Here is a 22,286-nt window from a genome sequence, read left to right as displayed (position 1 = left end):
TTTGTGCTTACAATAAAATGTATAGCTAATTTTTTAAATGTTAATATCTTATCAATAACTGTCAAGATCTGTGAATCTTATGGCAGCTCCATCAGTAGATGTCTGTCCCTCAGATTGAGTTTTAAATGACCTGTAGTCTGAGTGGGTGGGGGTCAGAGATGAGGATGAATATCTTCACCTAAAACGTAGAGCCCCCAGTCACTGAGCTTCAGGAGGAGCGAGTGAGAAAGGAGAAACACTGTCCTGAGAAGAGGCCATGATGGGGAGAGGAGGGAAGGCGAGAATAGCCTGCAGGATTGATAATCCCAACAGCTATAATTTATCACATGCTGTCTTTGTGCAGATGCTTTGCTTGTGTTATCTCGGTCCATTCTCTAAATCTATGAGGTAGGTACAGCTATTAAGCCCCTTAAAAGATGAGGAGACTGGCGTCCAATAGAAAATTTAAGTAACTTGCCTTAGATTAGAAACCACAAGAATTGGAGGAGTTCCCAACTGTATTAGCTTCCTCTGGTTGCTGTAACTAGTTGCCGCTAATCTACTGGATTAAAACAGCACGAATTTATTCTTTCATAGTTCTGGAGGTCAGAAGTCCAAAATGACTCTTATGGGGCTAAAATCAAGGGGTCGGCAGGGCTGTGTTCCTTCCGGAGGCTCCCAGGGAGAATCTGCTCCTTGCCTCTTTAAGCTTCTAGAGGCCGCTATCATTCCTTAGCTGGTGGCTGCTTCACACCAACTTCTGCTTTCATCATACATGACCTTCTTCTCCCTTTGACTCTCTTGCCTCCCTCTTAGGAGGACCCTTGTGATTACACTGAGCCTACCTGGATAATCCAGGGTAATCTCTCCATATCAAAGCCTTAATTTAATCACAGCTGTGAAGTCCCTTTTACTATGTAAGGTAACATATTCATAGATTCTGAGGATTAGACACAGGCATCTTTGAGAGTCATTATTCTGTCTACCACACCAACCCTGGTTGACATGACTCCTTCAACCAAGACGGCAGGCCCTTGCTGATCAGTCCCCAGTCTTCTTCCCCATCCCACCTTCTCTCACTCCCCTCCCAGCAGTTTGTACTGAAGCCAGACCTCACCACCTGGAACCCCAGTGGCATTTGGGTATGACATTCAGCTTTATACTGGGGTGCTCTGTGTAAGCTCTTTAGGCTGGAATAATGTCTCATTCATCTGTGTAGCCCCCACAGCCCACAACACATGGCCCTGCACATACGGGGCTCAGGAAGTACTTATTCAGTGCCCTAGTGGATCATCGGATGGACACAAGCCAGGACCCAGGTGAAGCATCCTCTGCCTCTCGGCCCCAAATACACCGATCCTCCCCAGAACCCTTTGAGCCCAGGGCCAGTCTCACTGCCCAGGCAGCAGCACTTCCCCAGAGCAGTAGTGACTCTACCTGATGCCCATGGCCAAGTTCAGAGTGTGCGCTCAGAGCTGCTTTGACTGGGAGCTTGGGCTCTAATGAACAGATGACATAAATAAGGGACGGGATGGAGAATCCAAAGCAGAAAACAGTGAGGCATTCAAGGCTGATGGGATCTAGTCCCTGCATCCCCATAGCTGAGAAAGGCAGGGCAAGGATGCCCAGTTCAGGAAAGTGTTGTCTCTGACTGATTCAGGCTCCTGGGTCAACCCTTTCCTGCCATTTGGGGCCTGGTAAGTGCCTTCGCAACTGGAGCCACTAGGCCCAGGAATATGCTCCTGGTCAGTCACCCAGGATGGTTCTCAAAATCATTGGGGTCAGAGAAGGCAATGACACCACACTGCTATAGACTGAATGTTTTTGTCCCCACCACCCCCAAATTCATAGGTTGAAATCCCAACCCTCAATGTAATAGTATCTGGAGATGGGGGTCTTTGGGAGGTGATTAGATCATGAGTGGGGAACCCTCAGGAATGGGATTAGTGCCTTATACAAGAGGCCCCAGAGAGCTCCATCCCCCTTCTACCATGTGAGGACACAGCAAGACGACAGCCGTCTATGAACCAGGAAGAGGGCTCTCACCAAATCAAACCTGCCAGCACCTTGATCGTGGACTTCTCAGACTCCAGAGCTGGGAGGAAGACAAGCCACCCAAACTTATGGTATTTTTGTCACAGCATCCCAAACAGATTAAGACACCACACAGAGCTAACACTTTTATTTTACCAACAAGGAACTCAAAGCTCAAGGAAAGGAAGGCCCCAATTATTAGTGGCACCGCCACCATTTTCAGCAGCCAACAGCTGTTGACACAGTGGGCAAAAGGCACGGAGTTAGATATTAGCTCATCTACCCCAACTCCCTGCATACACGGGAGCAGACAAGTGTAGACAAGTGTGTGTGTGCGTGTGTACATGCTGCAGCCCCCATGGGGTTGGAAAGAGGCCCTCAGTATTCTTCAAGGCAAACTTGGGTTTCCATTTCTTGTTGATTAAATCCATTACTTTACTTATCTACCTCCTCTGTGGCAAAGGGGTTTGAGGCCAGAGGTTTATCCTCTAAATTAAACTATAAGGTGATAAATCTTAAACGCAAATACTTCAAGAGTTCCTCCAAGGACTGCATGAGTATTGGGAGCCAAGGAGCGGGGAATTGTTCTGGCCGAGTGTTTGGCATGTACCTGAGCAGCGATGCAATCTGTCCCCAGCATGGAGTAGAGAGGAGAAATCGATAAGGGAGAGGGAAAAGAAAACTAGATCCTCTTGGATAACTGTCCACCTCCTCACTAGTCAGATTCTCACACGTAGTTTGGAATAGTGTAGATTTCTACCCTCAGTCACCCTTCACCTGATAGAACTTTAGAAATACAGAGCACATGAAGATACATTTTGGCATCTCGGGTGTTTGGGACTGGACATGCACTGCATCTTTCTCTTGAGACATTTCACATTAGCCACTGCCCTGTGGATCCACAGCATTGTTCATACTGAACAACGGACCAAGACCACATGGATAGGCAAGTGATGTACGGAACAAATCTAGGGGGCACTGTTCACATTATAGTCATGCAGAGTCGTAGTGTATTCATTGTGAAAGTTTTCCAGCAGATGGCAGTGACGTGTCCTGAGGAAGGAGCCCTGCTTTGTCTTTTGCACCGGCCACCATGTGAGCTCGGGGCAATGCTGCAACATCCAGAGCATCTGGTTCACCTACACGACCTTGGGTTCTTTTCTTTAGAGAAATGGTGCTAGGAATACAAAGATGGCCAGAGGACCAGACCATCCCAACCTGTGTCCATGTGACATGTCCCCTTTGCTAACCTTGGTTTGGGATAGAAAAGTCACCTGGGTCTGATACATGAAAATGGAGTAACTGAGGGTATTCGAACCTCCATCCTGGGTCCTGACCACATCCTGATGTGGAGGAGACTGGGGAATGAAAGTCTTTCTCACTGCTGTGTCCCCAGAACCCAGCACAGTGCCTGGCAGAAAGGGGCACAACACAAGTTACTTGAAGGAATGAATGAATGAGTGAATGAATGAACTCTTCAACAGACCCCTGTTGGGTGAGTGTGCTCTCCTATCATTTGGTGCATCCTCTCCCTCTGGTCCTCAGAGAGAGACAGCAAAAGCAATGCTCAGGGACTTCTCTGAAGGAAGGCAGAAATGGCCAAAATGAATTCATTTAAAAGATCTCTCACCAGGAAGCAGCCCCTGGAGAGTCTCCTTCTGGGGGAGCAAATCTCTTCCTTAATCACCATGTGCTGCTGCTCACTGTTATCCTCACTCAGTCCAGCTGTCTGTCCCACCTCTCAGCAAAGCCTATTTACCAAACCCATTTGCAAGTCTAAAATGTAATCACTGGCTTCGTCCTCAGAATGTTAATATTCAGACAGGACTTCTCAGAGCCAGGCTGGAGCCCTGGCTGGTTCAGCTGGGTGTGGTCCTGCCTCTTTCCTCCCACTATGCTGCTGTTCAGCATGAGAAATCCACAGACAATGCAGACGTAGAAATCAGGTGAAAGTCTGGGCTGGGGCTGAGACCCCTCTGCTGGGGATTACCAAGGGCAGACAGGCTGGCTTCAGGGAGAAGGGCTGGGGAGCCCGGGGTCAGGCCTCAGGTGCAGAGGGCTCCATCCTGCTCCTCTTGACATGAAGCCTGCCCACTCAGCCTCTACACTGCTGCAGGCAGGCCTGCAGCCCAGCAGCTCCCTGGGCTTAGTGGACAGTCTGGCTCACAGAGGGCACTTCATAGACGCTCAGTGAACTAGATGACTCCAGGCCAAGTTACTAGGGTGGAACCCAACACATTTTTTTTTTGTCCTGGACCAGCCTACTATTTCTTCCTGCAGCAAGTGTTCCTTGAGCACCTGCTATGGATCAGGTACTGTGCTGGGTGCAGAGGACACCAAAGAACAAAACAGGCATGGCCTCTGCCTCTCAGGGTTTATGGTTAAGTGGGAAATATAAGCAAGCAAGGAGTTAAATGCACTGCCAGGGCCTGGATCAAGGGCACCTCACCTGATCAAAAGGGTTCCTGGAGGAAGTGGCAATTAAGCCAGGACTTGAGGGATGAATAGGCATCAGCAGGCAGGAGAAACAGCATGTGCAAAGGCCTGGAGGCCAGAGTCAGTACAGCACTTTCTAACAAGTAAAAATGGAGATCGGCTAGGGCTGTGAATGGGAGAATGGCAAGAGAGGAGGACAGGGAGCCGGATCCCCAGGAGCCTTCCTTGACAACCAGGCACGAAGTCTGCACTTTGTCCTGGGGGTGGGGTGTCAGCAGGGAGCAACAACAGGGTTGGGGGGGATAGGTGAGGCCAAATCAAGTTAGGGACAAGGAGATTGGCAAGGAAGAGATAAGAAGGGATTTGGGCAGCCTGGAAACCATTTCTGAGCTTTTAAGACAAATTCTATCCTATCCCTTCTCCCCTAAGTGATAGCTACACTGGGGTATAAAAGCAGGTACAGTAACCATCCCTCGGACTTCACGCTTCAGAGAGGATTTCCATGCCCACCTCCTCGTGTGATTCCATGATGAGGTGCCAAGACAAGATGCCGCTCCACTTTACCAACGAGGAAACTGAGACCCAGGAGGTAAAACGACCGTCTAAAACAGCATAATAAATGCAGTTGCATCAAGAGCTTTCTCTTTTCCTAATACTAAGTTTTTACGTCAATTATGTGATGATCTAAGGTTGGGAAAGTTGCCGAGTGCTCACCCCCAGTGAGTGACAGCACAGATCAGTGCATCTTTTCACCATGTTTCCCTCTCTGCACAGAGGGAGCAAATGGACAAGCCAGGAGCAGACCCCAAGGCTCTGAGAGCTGACCCAGGGCCCCTGGCGTGACAGGCCACACAGCCCGAGAAAAAGAGACTTCAGACACTGGCCTGCGTGGAGTCTGGGGAAATCAAGCAGAACCCCCACGGCATACAAAACACCAGGCCTGACTTGAGGAGGTGTGGGCATGTCCCGTGCCAGGCCATTAGCACCACAGACAGATCCCTGGGAATCCAGAACCTGCCCTGTTTTTCCATCCCTCCCTGCCCCCTGCCTCCCAGACCAGAGTCCTATGGCATCCTACAGCACGTGTACTCACTGGGCTTCCTGGAGGCCTAGCTGCTCCTCACCAGCTTCCGGAAGCTGGGTCTGTCCTGCTCTTGGACAGACACTCTGCTCCCCCTTTCAGACCAAGGGCAGGAGCCAGCTCTCTCGGGCGTCCTGCTTAACGAAGAAAATAAATAATCCCACTTGGAACAGCAGCGGCAAAGAGTCTTCTGTCTGAGAGCCTTTCTGCCCTTCTCCCTGTTCCTGGGTATCTTCTCTACTAGAAATATTTTTCTGGGGAGGGGGAAGAGACGGGAGGGGGGCACGTGTGGAGATGGACACTATTCTTTTCTTAAGAGAGTCTTTGTTGCTGTTATTTCCATCTTTCTCCAAGGGCTGCGAGCCCCCGCCGAGCCACGAGGGCCACTCAGTGCCATGGAGACAATTGTGATATCAAAGGGAGAGGATTATGGCTCCAGCAGGGAGGGAGGAGCAAGAGCGCCAGCCGAGCAGGCGACTGACAAGAGAAGATGACAAGTCACTTAGGCCCCAGGTTGAGAGCCAGTGGCAGAGTGTGAGATGCAGAGACAGGTCTTGTCAATTTTGAGGGATTGTCGGTGTCACAGGAAACAGCATTCTCTTTAAAAACGAGCCATCCCCTGAAGTGGGGGATGCTGAAAAGCAGCAGCCGGGGGTGGGGCTGGGAGTGGGGGCAGGACCAAGCAAATGGCAGAGGCCTGTCCTGGTAAAGCATCACTGATGGAAGTGGAACAGGAAAGGGACAAGTAGGGAAGGAGGGGAGAGGCGGGCCTGTTGGCGAAGGCAGCAGGAATGGGCCTCCTGAAGGGCGGGAATGAGGCCCACAGACCTGGGGGTCCAGGGGCTAGAAGATTTGGATAAACCTGCACATATTAAGGAGTTGGTAAGCAATTGCTATAGAGGACAGCGACCTCAGAGGTAACTCCTAGGGCCCCATCTATTGACCAGGATGTTTTTGAGCTCACCTCTGCCCAGCACCGTGCTATGCAGCTTATTAGACACAGCAAAATATTAGACACGGCCCTGCCTTCCTGATTGGCAGCAGATACACATATGAATGACACATCCGTGCCTCACTTCTCAGGGGAGTGGGTAGGCAGGGAGTGGCTTGGCTGGAAGGCACCCCTCAGGAGAATTGGCAGCAGGAAAGAAAACAGAGGAGAGAGCTGGGTGGTCTTGTGGCAACAACCTACTTCATTCCTCTGGAACTCAGTTTCCTCATCTGTACAATGGAGCACCTTGCACTCTAGGTCTCTAGGGTGCTGCGTCAAAGGCACTCTTCCCACCTCTCACCCTGGGTCTAGCTTCTCCTCTTGTAGCAGCAGGAAGCAGTCCCTAACATCCATACCTCTCGGCATGGAAATAACTTGGGCCAAGATTTATTACCAAGCAGAGGGAGACAGAAAGCCATGTTGGTATCTTTGATGCAGCTGGTGGCATCTTCCAAGAACGCCCCCCACTGCTATCCCACCCCACCCACCCAAAATAAATAGGGGAGACGCAGTTTCCGGGCTCTTCCTGACACATCTAATGGATGTCAGATGGGAGAGTCCGCATAGCAAATAGGAATCTAATCTCTCCCCTCGTTCAGCCAAATGGAAACAGCGGGATATCCACGGCTGAGCCTCTAGCTTCTGGCGGGGGACACGTAGAAGGAAATGGAAACAGATTACAGTCAGTCTGATATCCAAATAACAAATAGGTATCCTGGAGAGAAATTTGTTTTATTGATGTTTGGGAAGAGATCCACTGATTCCCTTGTCTGCTCTGCCTTGCCACTTTAATTGAGGAAGGTGCTGGTTAAAAGCCAAAGGAAAAATAAAACAAAAGGAAGTGCTTAGTGTCTGGCAGGCATTTTGCTCCCGTGCACACACAATCATGCGCGCGCACACCCACACACACTCTGGGAGGAATTCTCCCAACAATCCAAAGTGTCAGCTGGAACTGGCCATTGATTGGGCCCAGTTCGTTTTCCCAGGGGTTGACAGGTAGTCTGGACTTCAAGGCAGATGACTGCAGAGGAAGGAATCAGCCCCTGGGCCTGGCGCTGGGCTGGGGACTGGGGTGTCAGTTTCTGTAGGGAGGAGCTGAGATTGGTCTGGGATTCGGGCAGAGAAGGGATGTGGCTTCCTAGAGGCCAGGGAGAGGTGATGGGATCTTAAGAACCATCCTCACAAAAATCTCAGCTCTGGACCCCACAAAATAGAAGGAAGGGAAAGTGAAGCAAAATCAAGGAAGGAAAGCAAATAGCTCAGAGGAAAAGAAAGAAAAGGTATAAAAAAGGAGGTGGGAAAAAAGTGAGTAAGGTCCTAGCGTTGCCCCAGCCCCGGCTGCATCGTCTGCATCAGGACCACAGTCCATCGCCAAAGATGCCGAATAGGAGGGGAGATTTTTGTGATACTATAAATATAGTTTATAGGCTTTGGTTTATCTTTATGACAGACCTAATAAATAATTTACTGGTCAGTAAAAGATCAAAGAAACGGCTAGAACTGCAGCCTGAGACATCAAATGCTCTAACATTTCTATGGAAGCTATACCAGCCCTGCACATTTACTGCTTGATGAGATAAGTTTATGGTCCTGTGCTCCGGTCCTCAAAAGGTAGAACTTCTAAGAAAACAGAATAAACAAAACATTAGGGAAAATAGACACAGGAATAGACATCCTAAGAACAGAGCCAGGGGTCACAGCTGACATCATGGGGGGTGGTCATTGTCACTATGGGAAGTTGCAGTGACCCAGTCCCACCCTAAGCCTCACCTGCTCCATAGAACCTCAGGGTGTGTAAAAGCCAACAAAATGTATGTCATTAACCTTCTGAGAAGGTGGTGGAGAGAAACCCAAGGTCTGGGGGAGTGAAGAGTGAATGGCCCCCAATCCAGTCAAGGGGAGACAGGCGTTTTCCCAGGAGAACTGGTGAGAACGTACTTAAGGTCTGGGAATTCCTGGAAAAAAAGGAGAAGTTGCCAGGCTTGGATCCCAGAAAAGGAAACCCAGGGTAGGCCCTGCCCATTCTCTTCCTGCCCCGGCTGTATCCCAGAGATCAGGCCCATGTCCAAGCTCTGGCTCCCCACCCCCTGTAGAACAGCTGCCCCTTGGCCATCCTTGACCTCAAGAGGCGCCCGCTGGGTAAGAGGCCCTGGGAGCTGGCTTGGGGCTGTCTGGATAGGGAATTCCAAGGTCCCAGGTAGGGGGAGGACCAGAGCTAGGCCCTCTAAAGCAGGAGCCCAGCCAAGGACCTTATTCCCCAGGTCTACAGGTAGGAGTGAGCTGAGGAACAAGTGTTTGTTAGGGTTTATCCAGCACTGGCTTAAAGGGAGAGACACAGGCTGACACGAGTATTCTGGGCTCTAGAGAAGCACTTGCGACAGAGACGAGGGATCGTTGGTTCATCAGGCCTCGCGGTGCGCTAGCTTCCTAGCCCCCACTCCATGCTCACCTGGACTCTGGGTCACTTTCTCTATTGTCCTGGTACAAGGAGGAGCTCCAAATAGCAGCTAGACGTCTCTGTCCACTGAAAAGGAACAGCCCCTCTGTAATTACTCCACTGCATCCCTTCATCCATCTCCTGTGAGTTTAACATGAGTCAGTTCACTTTGAGGCCAGTTACCTCTGAGAACCCTTGTTGCACAGAGCTGGACCACTACTGGCATTTGGGGTGGGATAAGTCTTTGCTGTGTGGGACTGTCCTGCTCATCATAGGATGCATAGCACCCCTGTTCCCTACCCATTGATTGCTGAGAGCCCGTAGCAGCCCTTACTCATGGCGACAACCACCATCCCGCACAGTAGTAAGCACTGCCTCTCCAGTGTGCAATGCCGCCTCCCTGGCTGGCAACCACTGCTCACACTACAGCTAGGGAAGAAAACATGGCGCCAGACATGAAAGATCAGCCACTTGGGAGACACAGACATGGGAATAGACAGATAGAACAGATCAGACAGAATGGGGACAGAAAAACAGCCATGGGGGCAGGCAGGACAATTTATGATAAACCTTACACCCTCCTGCAGATTGATACGATCAGCAAATTGGCATTTTATTCTTTCCTTTCCATGGGAGAGAGAGGCAAAGACACCTCTGAACCCAGCTGCCACCTTGAAAGGACAATCAACGTTGCCCAGTCTACCGAGGCTCCCCGAGAATCCCTTTGGGATTTGGAAACCTGATGAGATTAAACAGACAGAGCTGTCTTTGTCCCCTTTCCTCCCTCCCAGCCTGCCCCTCTCCAGCCTCGCTCACCAGCCGTCCTATCCTTAATGGAAGCCAATTGCTGACAGATGGGTGGCAGGTTGCTTTGCTGTCTTCCTAAATGGCTTCTCCCCACTTAGGATAGGTGGCAGCTGCTGGCAGGGCCAGCAGGAACGTCAGACTGGGAATGAGCTGGCCAGCAGCTCCCTTCATTAGAGCAGCTCACTGCAGTGCTTTGGGCCCAGCTGCAGCCTGGGCTGGGGCGAGTCAAAAGGGAGAGTCTCTCCGTACCTACACTCACCCCTTCCCTGTCTGGCACGGAAGGGTCCCTGGGCATGAGGCCAGCACTCTGGCCCTTCCCCCTGCACTCCCAGTTCTCAGCTTCAAGAGAGTCCTGCTCAGGGGGAGGACTGGGCAGGAACACGCCGGGGCCCCCGGCAGCACTCTTTCCTCCCACTGTGGAGAGGGGACACCAGACCGCAGAAGATCCAAGCTACCTGCGCCCTGCTTTGGCAGCTTTGTCTTTCTGTAGCACAAACCCAGCGTGGTCCCCGTATCACAAGCCCCCACCCCTGCATCCCTGCACACACAGCTGACCTAGGCAGTCGGCCAAAAGGCCCAAAGGCCCAGAGTTCCCAAAGGATGCTGAGTGGAGGCCCCTGGTGGAGCATGGCATGTGACTAGCACCTGCCTTCTCTGGGTCCCTTCCCCCATTGTCACCCAAAATGAAGGGGGAAGGCCCTTTCTTCCATCAGGACCATAGGAACCTGGCTCTGCTTCTGTTGCCTGCCTCTGGAACACATCAGTTGTGCCACTCTGTGCCGGCTGTGGAGAGTGCCACAAACTACTTCACTCAGTCTCCAGAAACTTGGGGTATGAACCACATACAAAGATATAGCACGGAGATTGCTAATTACTATCTTTACCACTTACTGAGCACCCACCGCCGTGTGCTAGCCTCTGTACCAAGCTCTTTATAGACATTAATTTATTTGATCCTAGTAACAACTGCGTGAGCTCAGTACTATTATTCTTCCTCATTTTTAAAGCCAAGGCAACTGAGGCTCAAAGAGGTTAAACAACTCGCCGAGGGCCACGTGTGCGCCATGTTCTACTCCATGGAGCACAGCACACAGAACGGAGACTTAATAAACACTTGACAAATGAGTGAATTAAATGCTCAACTTTGTCTTCAGTGACTCAACCTTCTAACCCCGCCCTGCAGCCAAAGCCGGCCGGCTAAGCTCCTTGTTGAGTCGATAAACACTTACTGAACACTTACTCAATTTTGCTCACTGCTGTGAGGAGGTACAAAAAAGCAGCCACCGGAAAAGTTAATGGAAACATCCAACTAATAAAAAGTTAGCAACATTGAACATTAACTTGAATTAATTTCAAGGTTATCTGTTTCCACTTTTAGCTAATTAAACGTTAGTGAAATCGTGCATAACTAGTGCCTACAGAGTAATGTAGCAAAAAGAACAGTGGATTTGAAGCCAGGGGTCCTGGGTTCCAAAACCTTACCAGGCCCCTCGGTCCACAAACACAGGCAAGACGCGACCTTTCTGAGCCTCTGTCTGTGTTTCTAACCTGAGACTGCGTTATCTCTCTCACCAACACAGTGTCCTCAAGCATTCAGAGGGAAAGTGCACAGCAGCAAGATTTATAAACCTTAAGCTCCAGAAATGCAAAAGATGGTATTCTCTTTCTAAGGTTGAAAATTAGTCCATTGACAGTATTTAAATTTTTTTTGAAAGCAATAATGGGCAATTTGTCCATAAGCTCATAAATTTGCTTGAAACTTTCCCTGAAAACAATTTGTTCTTTCCACATAATTTGCAGAATGACAATATAACGATGTTGCTAGACAACCATGTCAAGGGTTTTTTAATTTGATGATAACAGAGAAGGGAAACCATAATTAAAATAAGGCAGAACAGTGACATGGTTTAGGGCCAATAACTGAGTCGTTGGGTCTACATCTTATTTTCGACCGTTTTCACGCTTAGGGTTGTTTTGCAGAAATGGGGCACCTTTCTTTCCATTCAAACAGACTGCAAACTCCCTGAAAGCAAGGACGATGTCTACTACCTTTTCACCCCAAAACCTCCCACGGCCTCTCCCAGAAGCTCGCTAAAAGGAGACAGTGTGGGAATGTTTATTGCACAGACCTGAAGAATAAATGAAGCTTGAATTAGGGTCACGTTCAACAGGAAATGCTGAGAACTTCTGCTTAGGTTTGAGTTTTGATTAAGGGATTGTTTAGGGAAAAGAAGCCAAGACAGGAGGCTGATGTCTGTGGAGCGAGGTGGCTAGCGCAGGTCAGCTGAGCCACCACATGCCCACTGGCAGTCTGGTTAGAGTAATAGACAGTACCCATTGAGCGCTTCTCTTGTCCAACACTATGCTTGGCTCATCTAATTCTCTCAACAGCTATGAAGTACAATGATTAGTCCTGCTTCACAGATGAGGGAGCAAAGGCACAGCAGGTCAGGGAACTTGACCCCACCCAACAAAACAAAACCCACAGCTAAGAAAGGGAGAGCTGAGATTCGCGCTGACCCAAAGCTCCGCATCTGGACCACCGTGTGAACTGCCTCTGGGTGCAGCGAGCAGAACTAAAGTCATTCTTGGTTCCTTCTCAAAATGAGATCATTCTCCAACTTCCCGAAAAGGATACAGCCAAAGAGAACGACAACTTGTTTTCATTCAGGTAAATCCAGATCCGCGCCGAGAACGACGAAGCTCGGCAGCACTTGGCTTTTGGCCAGAGTTGGTGTGGCTGTCTTTCTAGTAACTGAGACTGATCCGAGTTGGGACCTTGCTGACTTAATTTTGCAAACTTACAAGTGTCCTGGAGACAAGGTGGGTGCCAGCGCTGCTGTGCAAACTGGCAGGACGTTTTTCCTGGTTGGGAATACCTGTCCCTCCCAGTCAGGTACAGAGCACAATGCAAGAGTGGAAAGCGGGAGAAATCACTTGGCTTCTCCCCAAGTATTTTTAATAGTGACATCCTTCAATTTCTCTCTTTTGGCCTGACCTAACCACAGGAGGAGATGGATGCCTGGCAAACCATGAATCCTGCCTCAGAATGTCTCTCTGCAACCATCAAGGGAACCGTGTGGATCAAGACCCTAGGACGGTGACTGGCAAATATGGGGACTCAGCAAACAGGGCGTGTGTGCACGTGCAGACACACACTCCGGCAGACCTGATGGCACTAAGGGCCTGTCATTGCAGTTCCTAAAAGACCCAGTCTCATTGGGGGTGCTTGTACCCTCAAGCTCTCAAACAAGGATGTCAGAGAAAAAATATATTGTTCCACACTGAGGATGCTGAATGAATGAATGAACGAATGAGTGAGTATTCACCATTTATGAACTCCAAAAAAACCTAATTCTCAAAACGTTTCAAGACTCTGACACACTTTTAAGCAAGTTCGAGTTAAGTCCTTTTAAATTGTTGAATTTAAACACTGACCATTATTTAACTACAATGATGTCATAGACAAGACACTAACCTTTTAGCTATTATTACTGTTTTATTCATACACTCACAGGCGTGAGGTATTGCTTGTATCTAGTAGGGAAGATGGGATGTACATAAATAATCTCAATTCAGTGCACCATGTGATCCGTGCCATGTGAACAGTATAAATAGAGGGAGTATCTGCTTCTTGGAGGACAATCAGAGGGGACTTCACGGAGGAGTCACCTAGGAAAGGAACTTGAAGAATGAGCAGGATTTTACTAGGTAAATTTGGATGGAAAACGGAGGAAAGGGGAAAGACTCAGAATTGGGTTACTGGAAGAAAAAGTGGATCAGTTTAACATGAGTATGAATTTTATGTAGGGTGATGTGTGAGAGACAAGACTGGGAATGTAAATTGGGACCAGATTGTGCTGAGCTTTGAAGGTCAAGGTAAGGCTTCTCGGGTTTATTTGGGATACAATGGGGAGCCACTGAAGGTTATTGAGCAGGGAAGACAAATGATCAAATTATTTTGTCCCTACTCCCCGTTTTTTGAGAACATATGATCCCTTCTGGCAGATTCTATGTACAGGCTAACTGAAGCCAACACTCCTCTCCCGGATAGCAGCTAACCTGGCTGTGCTTTCCGCCTGCTCTCCATGCCCAGAAAGCTCTTGAACGAGTCCCGTTTCTGGGCATGCAGCCTGGGTCAGCTTCCCCGAGCTGCTCTCTCAACTCCTGCTTTACTGAAAAGCCTCTGTGGTTCTTAAACGAGGCTCCAGATTCTTCTGCAGCTAAAATCCAATAACAGCAAACCTTTCTCTGTTCCCAGAAAAATAAGTTAATTGATGATCGCCTTAATTATAAATTTTCAACTACAAATTTACTTTTAACTGTTGGCCTCTGCTTTAATAGAATCTGGTATGAGATGCTACTTGATTTAGCACAAAATTATATTTTTAATTAGCCTGGGCCTTGAAGCTGGGCCCATCTGGATGGGAATCCTTGGTCCACCACTTACCAGCTCTGTGACCTTCGGCAAGTCAATTGCCATTTCTGAGCTTCGATACACTCAGCTGCAAAATGTGAGCAATTATGCCTTTCCCACCCGGGTGTTACGAGAACTAAATGAGATTAAACACACGTGGAGTGCCTGGCCAAGTGGCAGGCGCTTTGAAGCGATCAGCAAGAACTCTGTCTCCCAGTGCCTCTCCCACCCTTTCCGTTCTCCTGCCTTTGGGGGTGAGCAGTGTGCTTTATGCCAAGGCTGGACTATCAGCATTTTGTGATGTTCTGCAAAGCGGGCGGCAGTGCTGGACGATGGAGCTAGCATGAACTTTAGGCCTAGAATAGAACTGGGTTCAAGATCTGGCAGTTTTCACTGGCCGCGTGACTTGGACAGAGCGTTAGTCTCTCCAGGTTCAATCTCCTCCTATGAGAAAGAACACCTACTATGTGCAGTTACTGTGGGGATTCAGTGAGCTGTACCAGCAATGCTCCTCAGCACCACGCCTCCCACATAGTAGGGCTCAACAAATGTTAGCATTTGAAGTTTTCAGCAGCCGACCTGGGCAAGTTTGAGGACTTTCAGTCTCATCCCTCTCCCCTCTTAAGTCCACTGTCCTCGGTTCCCATTTGCTCTTCTCCCAAAATTTTCCATCCTCCTCGCATCCTCCTTGCCCAGGAGGAGGTAGGTTATAATGAGTAACCATTTTGCCACCCAAGACAGATCTGCGTTAGAATCCTGGCTCCATTACTCACAAGCCAAGCGACCTCCACCAGAGAGTTCACGCTTCCTCCTGGGGTGGGTGTTCGGATTAAATGAGAAAATGCAGGGAAAGCGCTCAGAACAGCGCGCTCGCGCGGCAGCCCCGGGAGGGTAAGCCATACTAACTGTCGGTGTGCACCGCGCCTTTCTCCTGACTGTGCCCAGCTTCATCAGCTCTGCCATCATCGCCTCTTCCTGGGCATCTTGGGCCTCTCTCCAAACTCACATTCACAAAACCCACAGCAGTATCGACCCTCTTATCTGCAACAATGACAAAAACCAGGGTCCTTGTAAAGCACAGCTGGAGAGCGGGGCCCCATTTCCTGGAGGAAGCTGGAGGAGTCAGCAGCCAGGATAGAGGGAGGCCAAGCCAGCAGGCCCAGCAAAGGAGGCCAAGTGGATGATTTCCTATCACTTCTTTGTCCATTTTACTTAAAGCAAAGCTCATAGCCATCTCTCCCTTAATCAAAGCAATTGTTATTTCTGCTAACTGGCCCTGCAGACATTAATTAACTCTCTGCCAAGCAAGGCCAGATACTGCAGAAGTCAGTGCCCCGTGAGACAGACGGGGTCCCCTGCAGCGTCCCCTCTCCCACGCATCAGGGAAGGGTTGCCATTTGTCCTCTGCCCCTGAGTCCTTACAGGCCCAGGAGAGCTGGGGACTCTGGCCTCAGAAACTGAGCCTCTGAGAAGGGAATTATCCAGTCTTCCTAAAATCCAGAGGAGCGCCCTTGCTGCAGGAAGCGTCTAAAGTATTAAAACAATCACTTCCGCTTGTATTTGCCTTGCTGTTTACAACTCATTGACCCCCACATCACCTCACCTCTTAGAGTTGGAAAGACCTTAGAAAAAAATGTCCTCTGGCTTTTTCATTTTACTGTGAGGAAATGAGGTTGGAGAGGCTGTGAGACTTGCTCAAGGTCATCATAAACGCGTTTGGCTGAGTCCAAATGAGCTCTCAGCCCCAGGCTTCCCTCCACAGCTCCCCACAGTAGGACACAGCCGCTACTCTAGGAGCAAGCACGGGCGTGCAGCAGACACTGACTCCACCCATTTCTCAGTGAGCATTCATACTGAGCACCCACTACGTGACAGACACTGTGCTAGTCACTTTCATATATACTATTTCCTGGAATTGTCTTGGTCAGTTTTGGATCCCTGCCAGCACTGGCACATAGTTGCTCAACAAATGTGGGTTTTCTTCTTTGCCTTGGGAGCCATGTTATGGAGAAGAAAGAGAGTGGGTTTGGATCCCTGGGTTTGAATCTCATCCCTGCCACTTGTCAGCCTTATGGCCTTTACCCCTCTACTCCTCAGCTTCCATATCTCTAAAACGGAGAGAACAACTAAATCAGAGTATGATGATAAATTTTAAAGTTATTGTGTGTGAAGGACCTATTATGCACGGTAGGTGCTCAATCAAGAATTACAGTAGTCCCTGCCATTGGACGTGCTGTAATTGATGTTGTTACCTCTACCATCAAGGAGCTGATCATCTCAGAAGTTAAGACATACATAAATAACCACAAAGTGAGGCAGAGAAGAGGCCAGCGGGGAGCTATGGAGGTTCCAGGGAGGCACTTATGTCTGGGGATGATGGAAGGCGTCCTGGAACAGGTGCCATTGTGGTTGAAGGGAGTTGAAAAGATTGAGGAGGGAGCAGTGATGCTGGGGAAAGAACAAGGATAAGGATGAGGAGGCAAGAGAACGCAGCAAGTATTTAGGTCCAGAAAAGTAGGAATCTAGGGTTTGGGGAAGACTGGAAGTCTAGGGAATCACGGAAGATAAATCTGGAAAACTAGATAGGGGTCTAATTGTGAAGGCTAAAGATTGGGGATTTTATGCTGCTAGCAATGGGGAGTCAGAGGAACATTTTGAACAGGGTAATGGTATGAAAAGAGCTAACTCTTCAAATGATTAATTGGGCTAAGTGTTCAGTGTAATTTGGAGGGCAGACGTCAGAGAACAGAAGCTACTGCAGTGGACCCGACTTGAACAGATGAAGGTCTGACACAGGGGACAACATCAGGAAAAAGATAGTGGATATAAAACAAAGATCTGAGCCACAGATTGGGTGTGGAGATGAGAGAGAGAAGAGTCAAAGATGGCTGGTGCAGGAGGAAGGTGAGAGAATGGTGATGCCATTAATCTAAGTGAGAAAGTAGCAAATGTTGATCAGAGACAAGGGGAAAGAGAGGACAAGAACCATGAAGGATGCCTGGGGCCAGCTGGTGATGCCGAAAGAGCTGGCGGAAAGAAAGACACTAAAGATACAGGAGAGAATAATTGAGAGTCAAGATCCTGCATGAGGCCAGAAAGCCTACTGGGGACCTGGTCAGGACATGGGGTAGAGAGTGGAAAGACAAGGAAGACACAAAAGAACTTTAAGTTCTTTTGAAGAAAAGAAAGGAGAGAGAAGGAAAATGGAATTTATTCATGGAATCTCTCACTCATTCCACCAACATCCATTGAGTGCCTACCACCTGCCAGATAGAAAGCTGCCTCTTGTTAGCCTGCGTTAGACTTCCCAGAAAGTTAGAGACAAGGCTATCAGCTCAGGCAGAGAGGGTTAGGGTCCTTGGGAATTTGTTTAAAACGCCAATTCCTTGGCCCACCCCACAAAGGTACTGATTCCAGATCATTCTCCAGGTGGTTTTCTGGGATATGTCCCAAGACCATAGTTTGAGAAACTGAATTAGAAGCTTGCAAGAGTTTTGTGGTCACAACTGAGACCCCAGATTTGTAGAGAACCCAAGCTTCACCCTTCATAGTCGGCCTGGGTGTGTGGAGGAGGCAGTAAGCGAGGCTCACCTGTCACTGGGATGAACAAGCAGGAACAGCATGGAAGGGAGGGGGTGATCGCAGGAATCACCAGGGGAGCACTGAAAATGGCCCGTCTCTAATTTCCTTTAGGCTTTGTACATCCCCACTTCTGACCTCGTCTTCCAACCTTTCTAAACCCCTAAAAACCCTTCTAGGAGTTCCAGGGAACTAGACTCCCCAAGGCTTCTAGGCTTCCTTCAGCTCTGATATGTAATTACAATTACACTTAAAACATATCCAACACTCAGATCTGTTCAAAGGAGGAGACAGTCCTCATGAGAATGCCTAATGTTCATGATAGGTGTCACAGTTTTCAGAGCAATTTCATGCATATTACTGTACATTGTGTTACATCAGCTTTTCTCCAAGTGTGATCCATAGACCACCAGCATCAATATCACCTGGGAGAGCCGTAGAAATGCAGATTTGTAGGTCTCAGCCCAGTCCTGCTGTGTCACTCACCTGGAAGGCCAGGACCCTGGATGCTGAAATTTAATATGCTCTGGGGTGATTGTGAAGAAACTGTAACTTGAGAATTATAATGTAATAAAAAATACATCTTATCTTTGTCCTCAGTTCTTGGCACAGAATTTTAAAAACGCTTGGAATTTTCTGATAGGAGTGTCTTTTGTTACTCATAACAAGGCCCCTTTTTGACCATATCTAAGTTTATGCTAATGGTGGGCCCTTAGATAGTGTCAGGGGAGGAAGTGGCCATTTCAGAAAGCTCAAGAATGAGATTAGAGGGGCCAGCCCCATGGCATAGTGGTTAGGTTTTGCATGCTGCGCTTTGGTGGCCCAAGTTCATGGGTTCAGATCCCAGGCACAGATCTACACCACTTGTCAGCCACACTGTGGTGGTGACCCACATATAAAGTGGAGGAAGATTGGCACAGATATTATCTCAGGACTAATCATCCTCAAGCAAAAAAAGAAAGAGGAAGATTGGCAACATATTTTAGCTCAGGGCTAATCTTCCTCAGCAAAAAAAAAAGGGGGGGGGATTAGAAAGTTGGAACTTTCAATCTCACCCCTAATCTCTGAGGAGGGGAGAGGGACTGGAGATTGAGTTCAATCACATGGCCATTGATTTAATCAACAATGACTGCATAACAAAACTCACACAAAAACTCTGGACACTGAAGCTCAGTAGACCTTCCTGATTGATGAATGTTACCGATGTGCTGGGAGAGTGACTGATTTAGATTCCATGAGGAGAGAGCAAGGAAGCTCTGTGCCACCACCCAGGTAGTTAATATCAGCATTGAACTAACTTGCAGGACACTCAGTTGCTGTCAGAGAATTGGTGTCAAAACACAGGAACCACAGTTTTCTATAAGCCAAACCACAATCTTGTAAGCTATATCTCAATATCCCCATGTTACAGAGCGGGAGAGTAAGACACAGGGAGGGTAAGTGACTTATCCACAGGCAGAGAGCCATCCTGTAGCAAAGCAGGAATACGAATTTTAGTTCGTTGGCCCCAAGTCATGCTTTTTCCCTCCAGGGCACCACTGCCTCATGGTCTACCATGCCACCAAATTGGTGGTAAAATCACAAAGGTTGGTGGCTAGCACCTGCCTTGGGGGAGTTACCTAATTTGACCCATCAGGGTCAACTGCCAGGGAGGTAATGAAAAAAAGCTGAGGCCCTCAGACCTTTGAAAGTTTAAATTATACCTTTCTGACTGCGTGTATCTTGTGTAATCCTCAAAGATTTGTAATTGTGACAGGCTAGGAAAATTACAGGTGACTTGAAGCAATTTAATGATAATAAAAATAAAATAAAAACAGTAAACAGCACTGCTGCTCCCTCTAATTTCCCAGCATCTTTATCATATAAATGCCTCCCATTCTTCTCCCCACAGACGATTAATGAATGCGCAATTGCCACGCTGGATGCTGTGCTCTCTTCTTTTTAATTCCCTTTCAGCTGCAGCTCCAGCTCCAGGGGAAGCCCATCCCGGCTCCGAGGCCAGGGGTCTCACAGGGCAGCCAGACCAGAGAACCAGCCCTGGGACAGGCACCAGACTTTCCACCTTCGCTCCTCACCCCAACACCCCAGAGCTGGCTTCTCCAGCCAAGTTTCTCCAAGAGCCCTGCTGATCTGATCAACCACAAATTGACCTTCTCTCTGGGTGTCTCCTTGCCTCCCTCCTGGTGCTAATATGCGCCTTAAAGAGCTGCAAACTCAACAAGTCTCTGTTATGCAGGTTAATTCAGAGGCGGCCAAGCTGTGATCAAATGACCTTTACCCACTTCCCTGCTAATTTTGATGGGCAGCTCCATTTTCCTTCTCCCTCCTGGTCCCCCCTTGCTCTAAATTGGAAATCTATCAATTTTCCAGGTAAATGGAAAATAAAGACACCCAGGCACAAGCAACACGCACTCGCCCACATATACTCTAACACTAACGTACGGTTGTTGAGGCAGGGGCTAGATGGGGCCTGTTTTTTTTTAAATACTGAATTTGCAGCTTTTAGAAGAATGCTGTAGCTGGGTCCTGAGCTGATGCCAAAAGAAAATAAAGGTTCCAAAAGAGAACCGCTTCTCCACGATTTTATTTCTTGCTTTGTCTGTGGGGTATGATAACAGTAACAAATAGGGAGAATAATAACAATAAAAACTAATATTCATCAAGTGCTTCCTACTTACCAGTCACTTCCTAAGGGTTATCTCATTTAATTTTCTCAAGATCTGTATGAAATGAGGACTATTATTACCCCCAGTTTATAGAAAAAGAAACTGTGACTTCAAGAGACTATGGAAAATGCTTATAGACACACACACACACACACACAGCGAGGCAGAGTAAGCATTTGAACCTGAGTGGTCTGATTCCAAAGTCAAGTTCTGGGACCCAGCACATAATCACATTAAGCCTCAGTTTCCACATCTGCAATATGAAGATAATAAGATCTACCTCATCAGGCTTCTGGAGGAGAAATTAACTCGTGGTCATCCTTTGAAAGCTGTCAGTCAAATCACTGTCAGTTCACCATTATTACAATTATGATTATTCATTCAATTAATTAATTCCTTGTACAAATATTTCCTGAACACCTACTTTGTGCACTGTTCAAGGTCTGGGGATACGGCAGTGATCCAAACAGATAAACATCCCTGTCTCCAGAAAGCATGCATTCAAGTGGGAAAGAATGACAAGAAACAAGTAAAATATATAGTGTGTCAGATGAGGCTCAATGCTAGCGAGAAAATAAAGTGGGGAGGGGGGTATCAGGGGTAAGGAAGGAAGGCTGCAACTTTACAAAGGCTGGTCAGGGAAGACCTCACAGAGAAGGTGATATTTGGACAAAAGTCTAAGGGAAGGAGGAGAGCAAGCCAGGCAGTTACTTGGAGAAAGAGCATTCCAAGCAGTGGCAACAGCAAGTGCAAAGACCCTGAGGCAGAACCAGCAAGGAAGCCAGAGTGGATGGAGCAGGAGGAGGGAGGAGGGAGTAGCAAGAGAGGAGTCCACAGGGGGAAAGTGGGCGGTGGACCATGTAAGGCCATGCAGGCCATCAGCTTCTACTCTACGTGCCATGGGAGGTCCTAGGAGGGATTTGAGCAGAGCAGTGACATAACCTAAAATGGTCACTCTGGCTACTATGGGAGGGGAAGAGCAGAAGCAAGGAGATAAGTTAAGGAACTGTTACCACTAACGCAGAAGTTGCAACATGGTGGCTTGGACCAGGAAATGGCAGTGGAGGTGATGAGAAGTGTTTGGATTCTGAATATATTTTGAAGGTAGAACCAACCAGATATGCTGATGGCTTGGGTGTCAGTGTATATGAAAGCAAGCCGTCACAGATGACTCCAAGGTTTTTGACCTGAGCAGTTGGAAGAATGGAGTGGCCACTTACCAAAATGGGAGCAAGCAGGAGGAGCAGGTGTTACGGATTGAACTGTGTCCCTCAAAACAGGTATGTTAGGAAGCCCTAACCCCCAATAGCTGAGAATTTGACCTTATTTGGAAATAGGGTCTTTGCAGATGTCGTCAAGCTAAGATGAGGTCGTTAGGGTGGGCCCTAATTCAACATGACAGGTGTCCTTATAAAAACGGGAAATGTGGGCACAGATTCACAGGGAGAGCACCATGTGAAGATGGCGTGGTGCTACCACAGGGCCAGGACCCACCAGAGCCCCGAGAGAGGCCTGGAACAGATCCCTCCCCCGGGTGTCCAGAGGGAGCACGGCCCTGCCAACACCTTGATTTGGATGTCCTGCCTCCAGAACTGTGAGACAATATATTTCAACTGAGTGTTGAAGTCACTCAGTTTGTGGCACTCTGTTATGGCAGGTTTGGAGGGCAGGGGCCTCCATCCGGGTGGAGATGTCGCACAGGCAACTAGGTACGAGTCTGGAGTGCAGGGGGGAGGCCTGAACTGGAACATGTACATTTGAGAGCCACCTCATCTGCTATGACCCCATGCGACTGGCTGAGATCACTTGGGGTAGATACAGAAGAAGTCCAAGGATTGAGCTCTGGGCCACTCCAGGAG

The sequence above is a fragment of the Equus asinus genome, chromosome 20, assembly GCF_041296235.1.
Source record: "Equus asinus isolate D_3611 breed Donkey chromosome 20, EquAss-T2T_v2, whole genome shotgun sequence".
Classification (NCBI taxonomy): Eukaryota; Metazoa; Chordata; class Mammalia; order Perissodactyla; family Equidae; genus Equus; species Equus asinus.
This window is presented reverse-complemented; position numbering follows the sequence as displayed.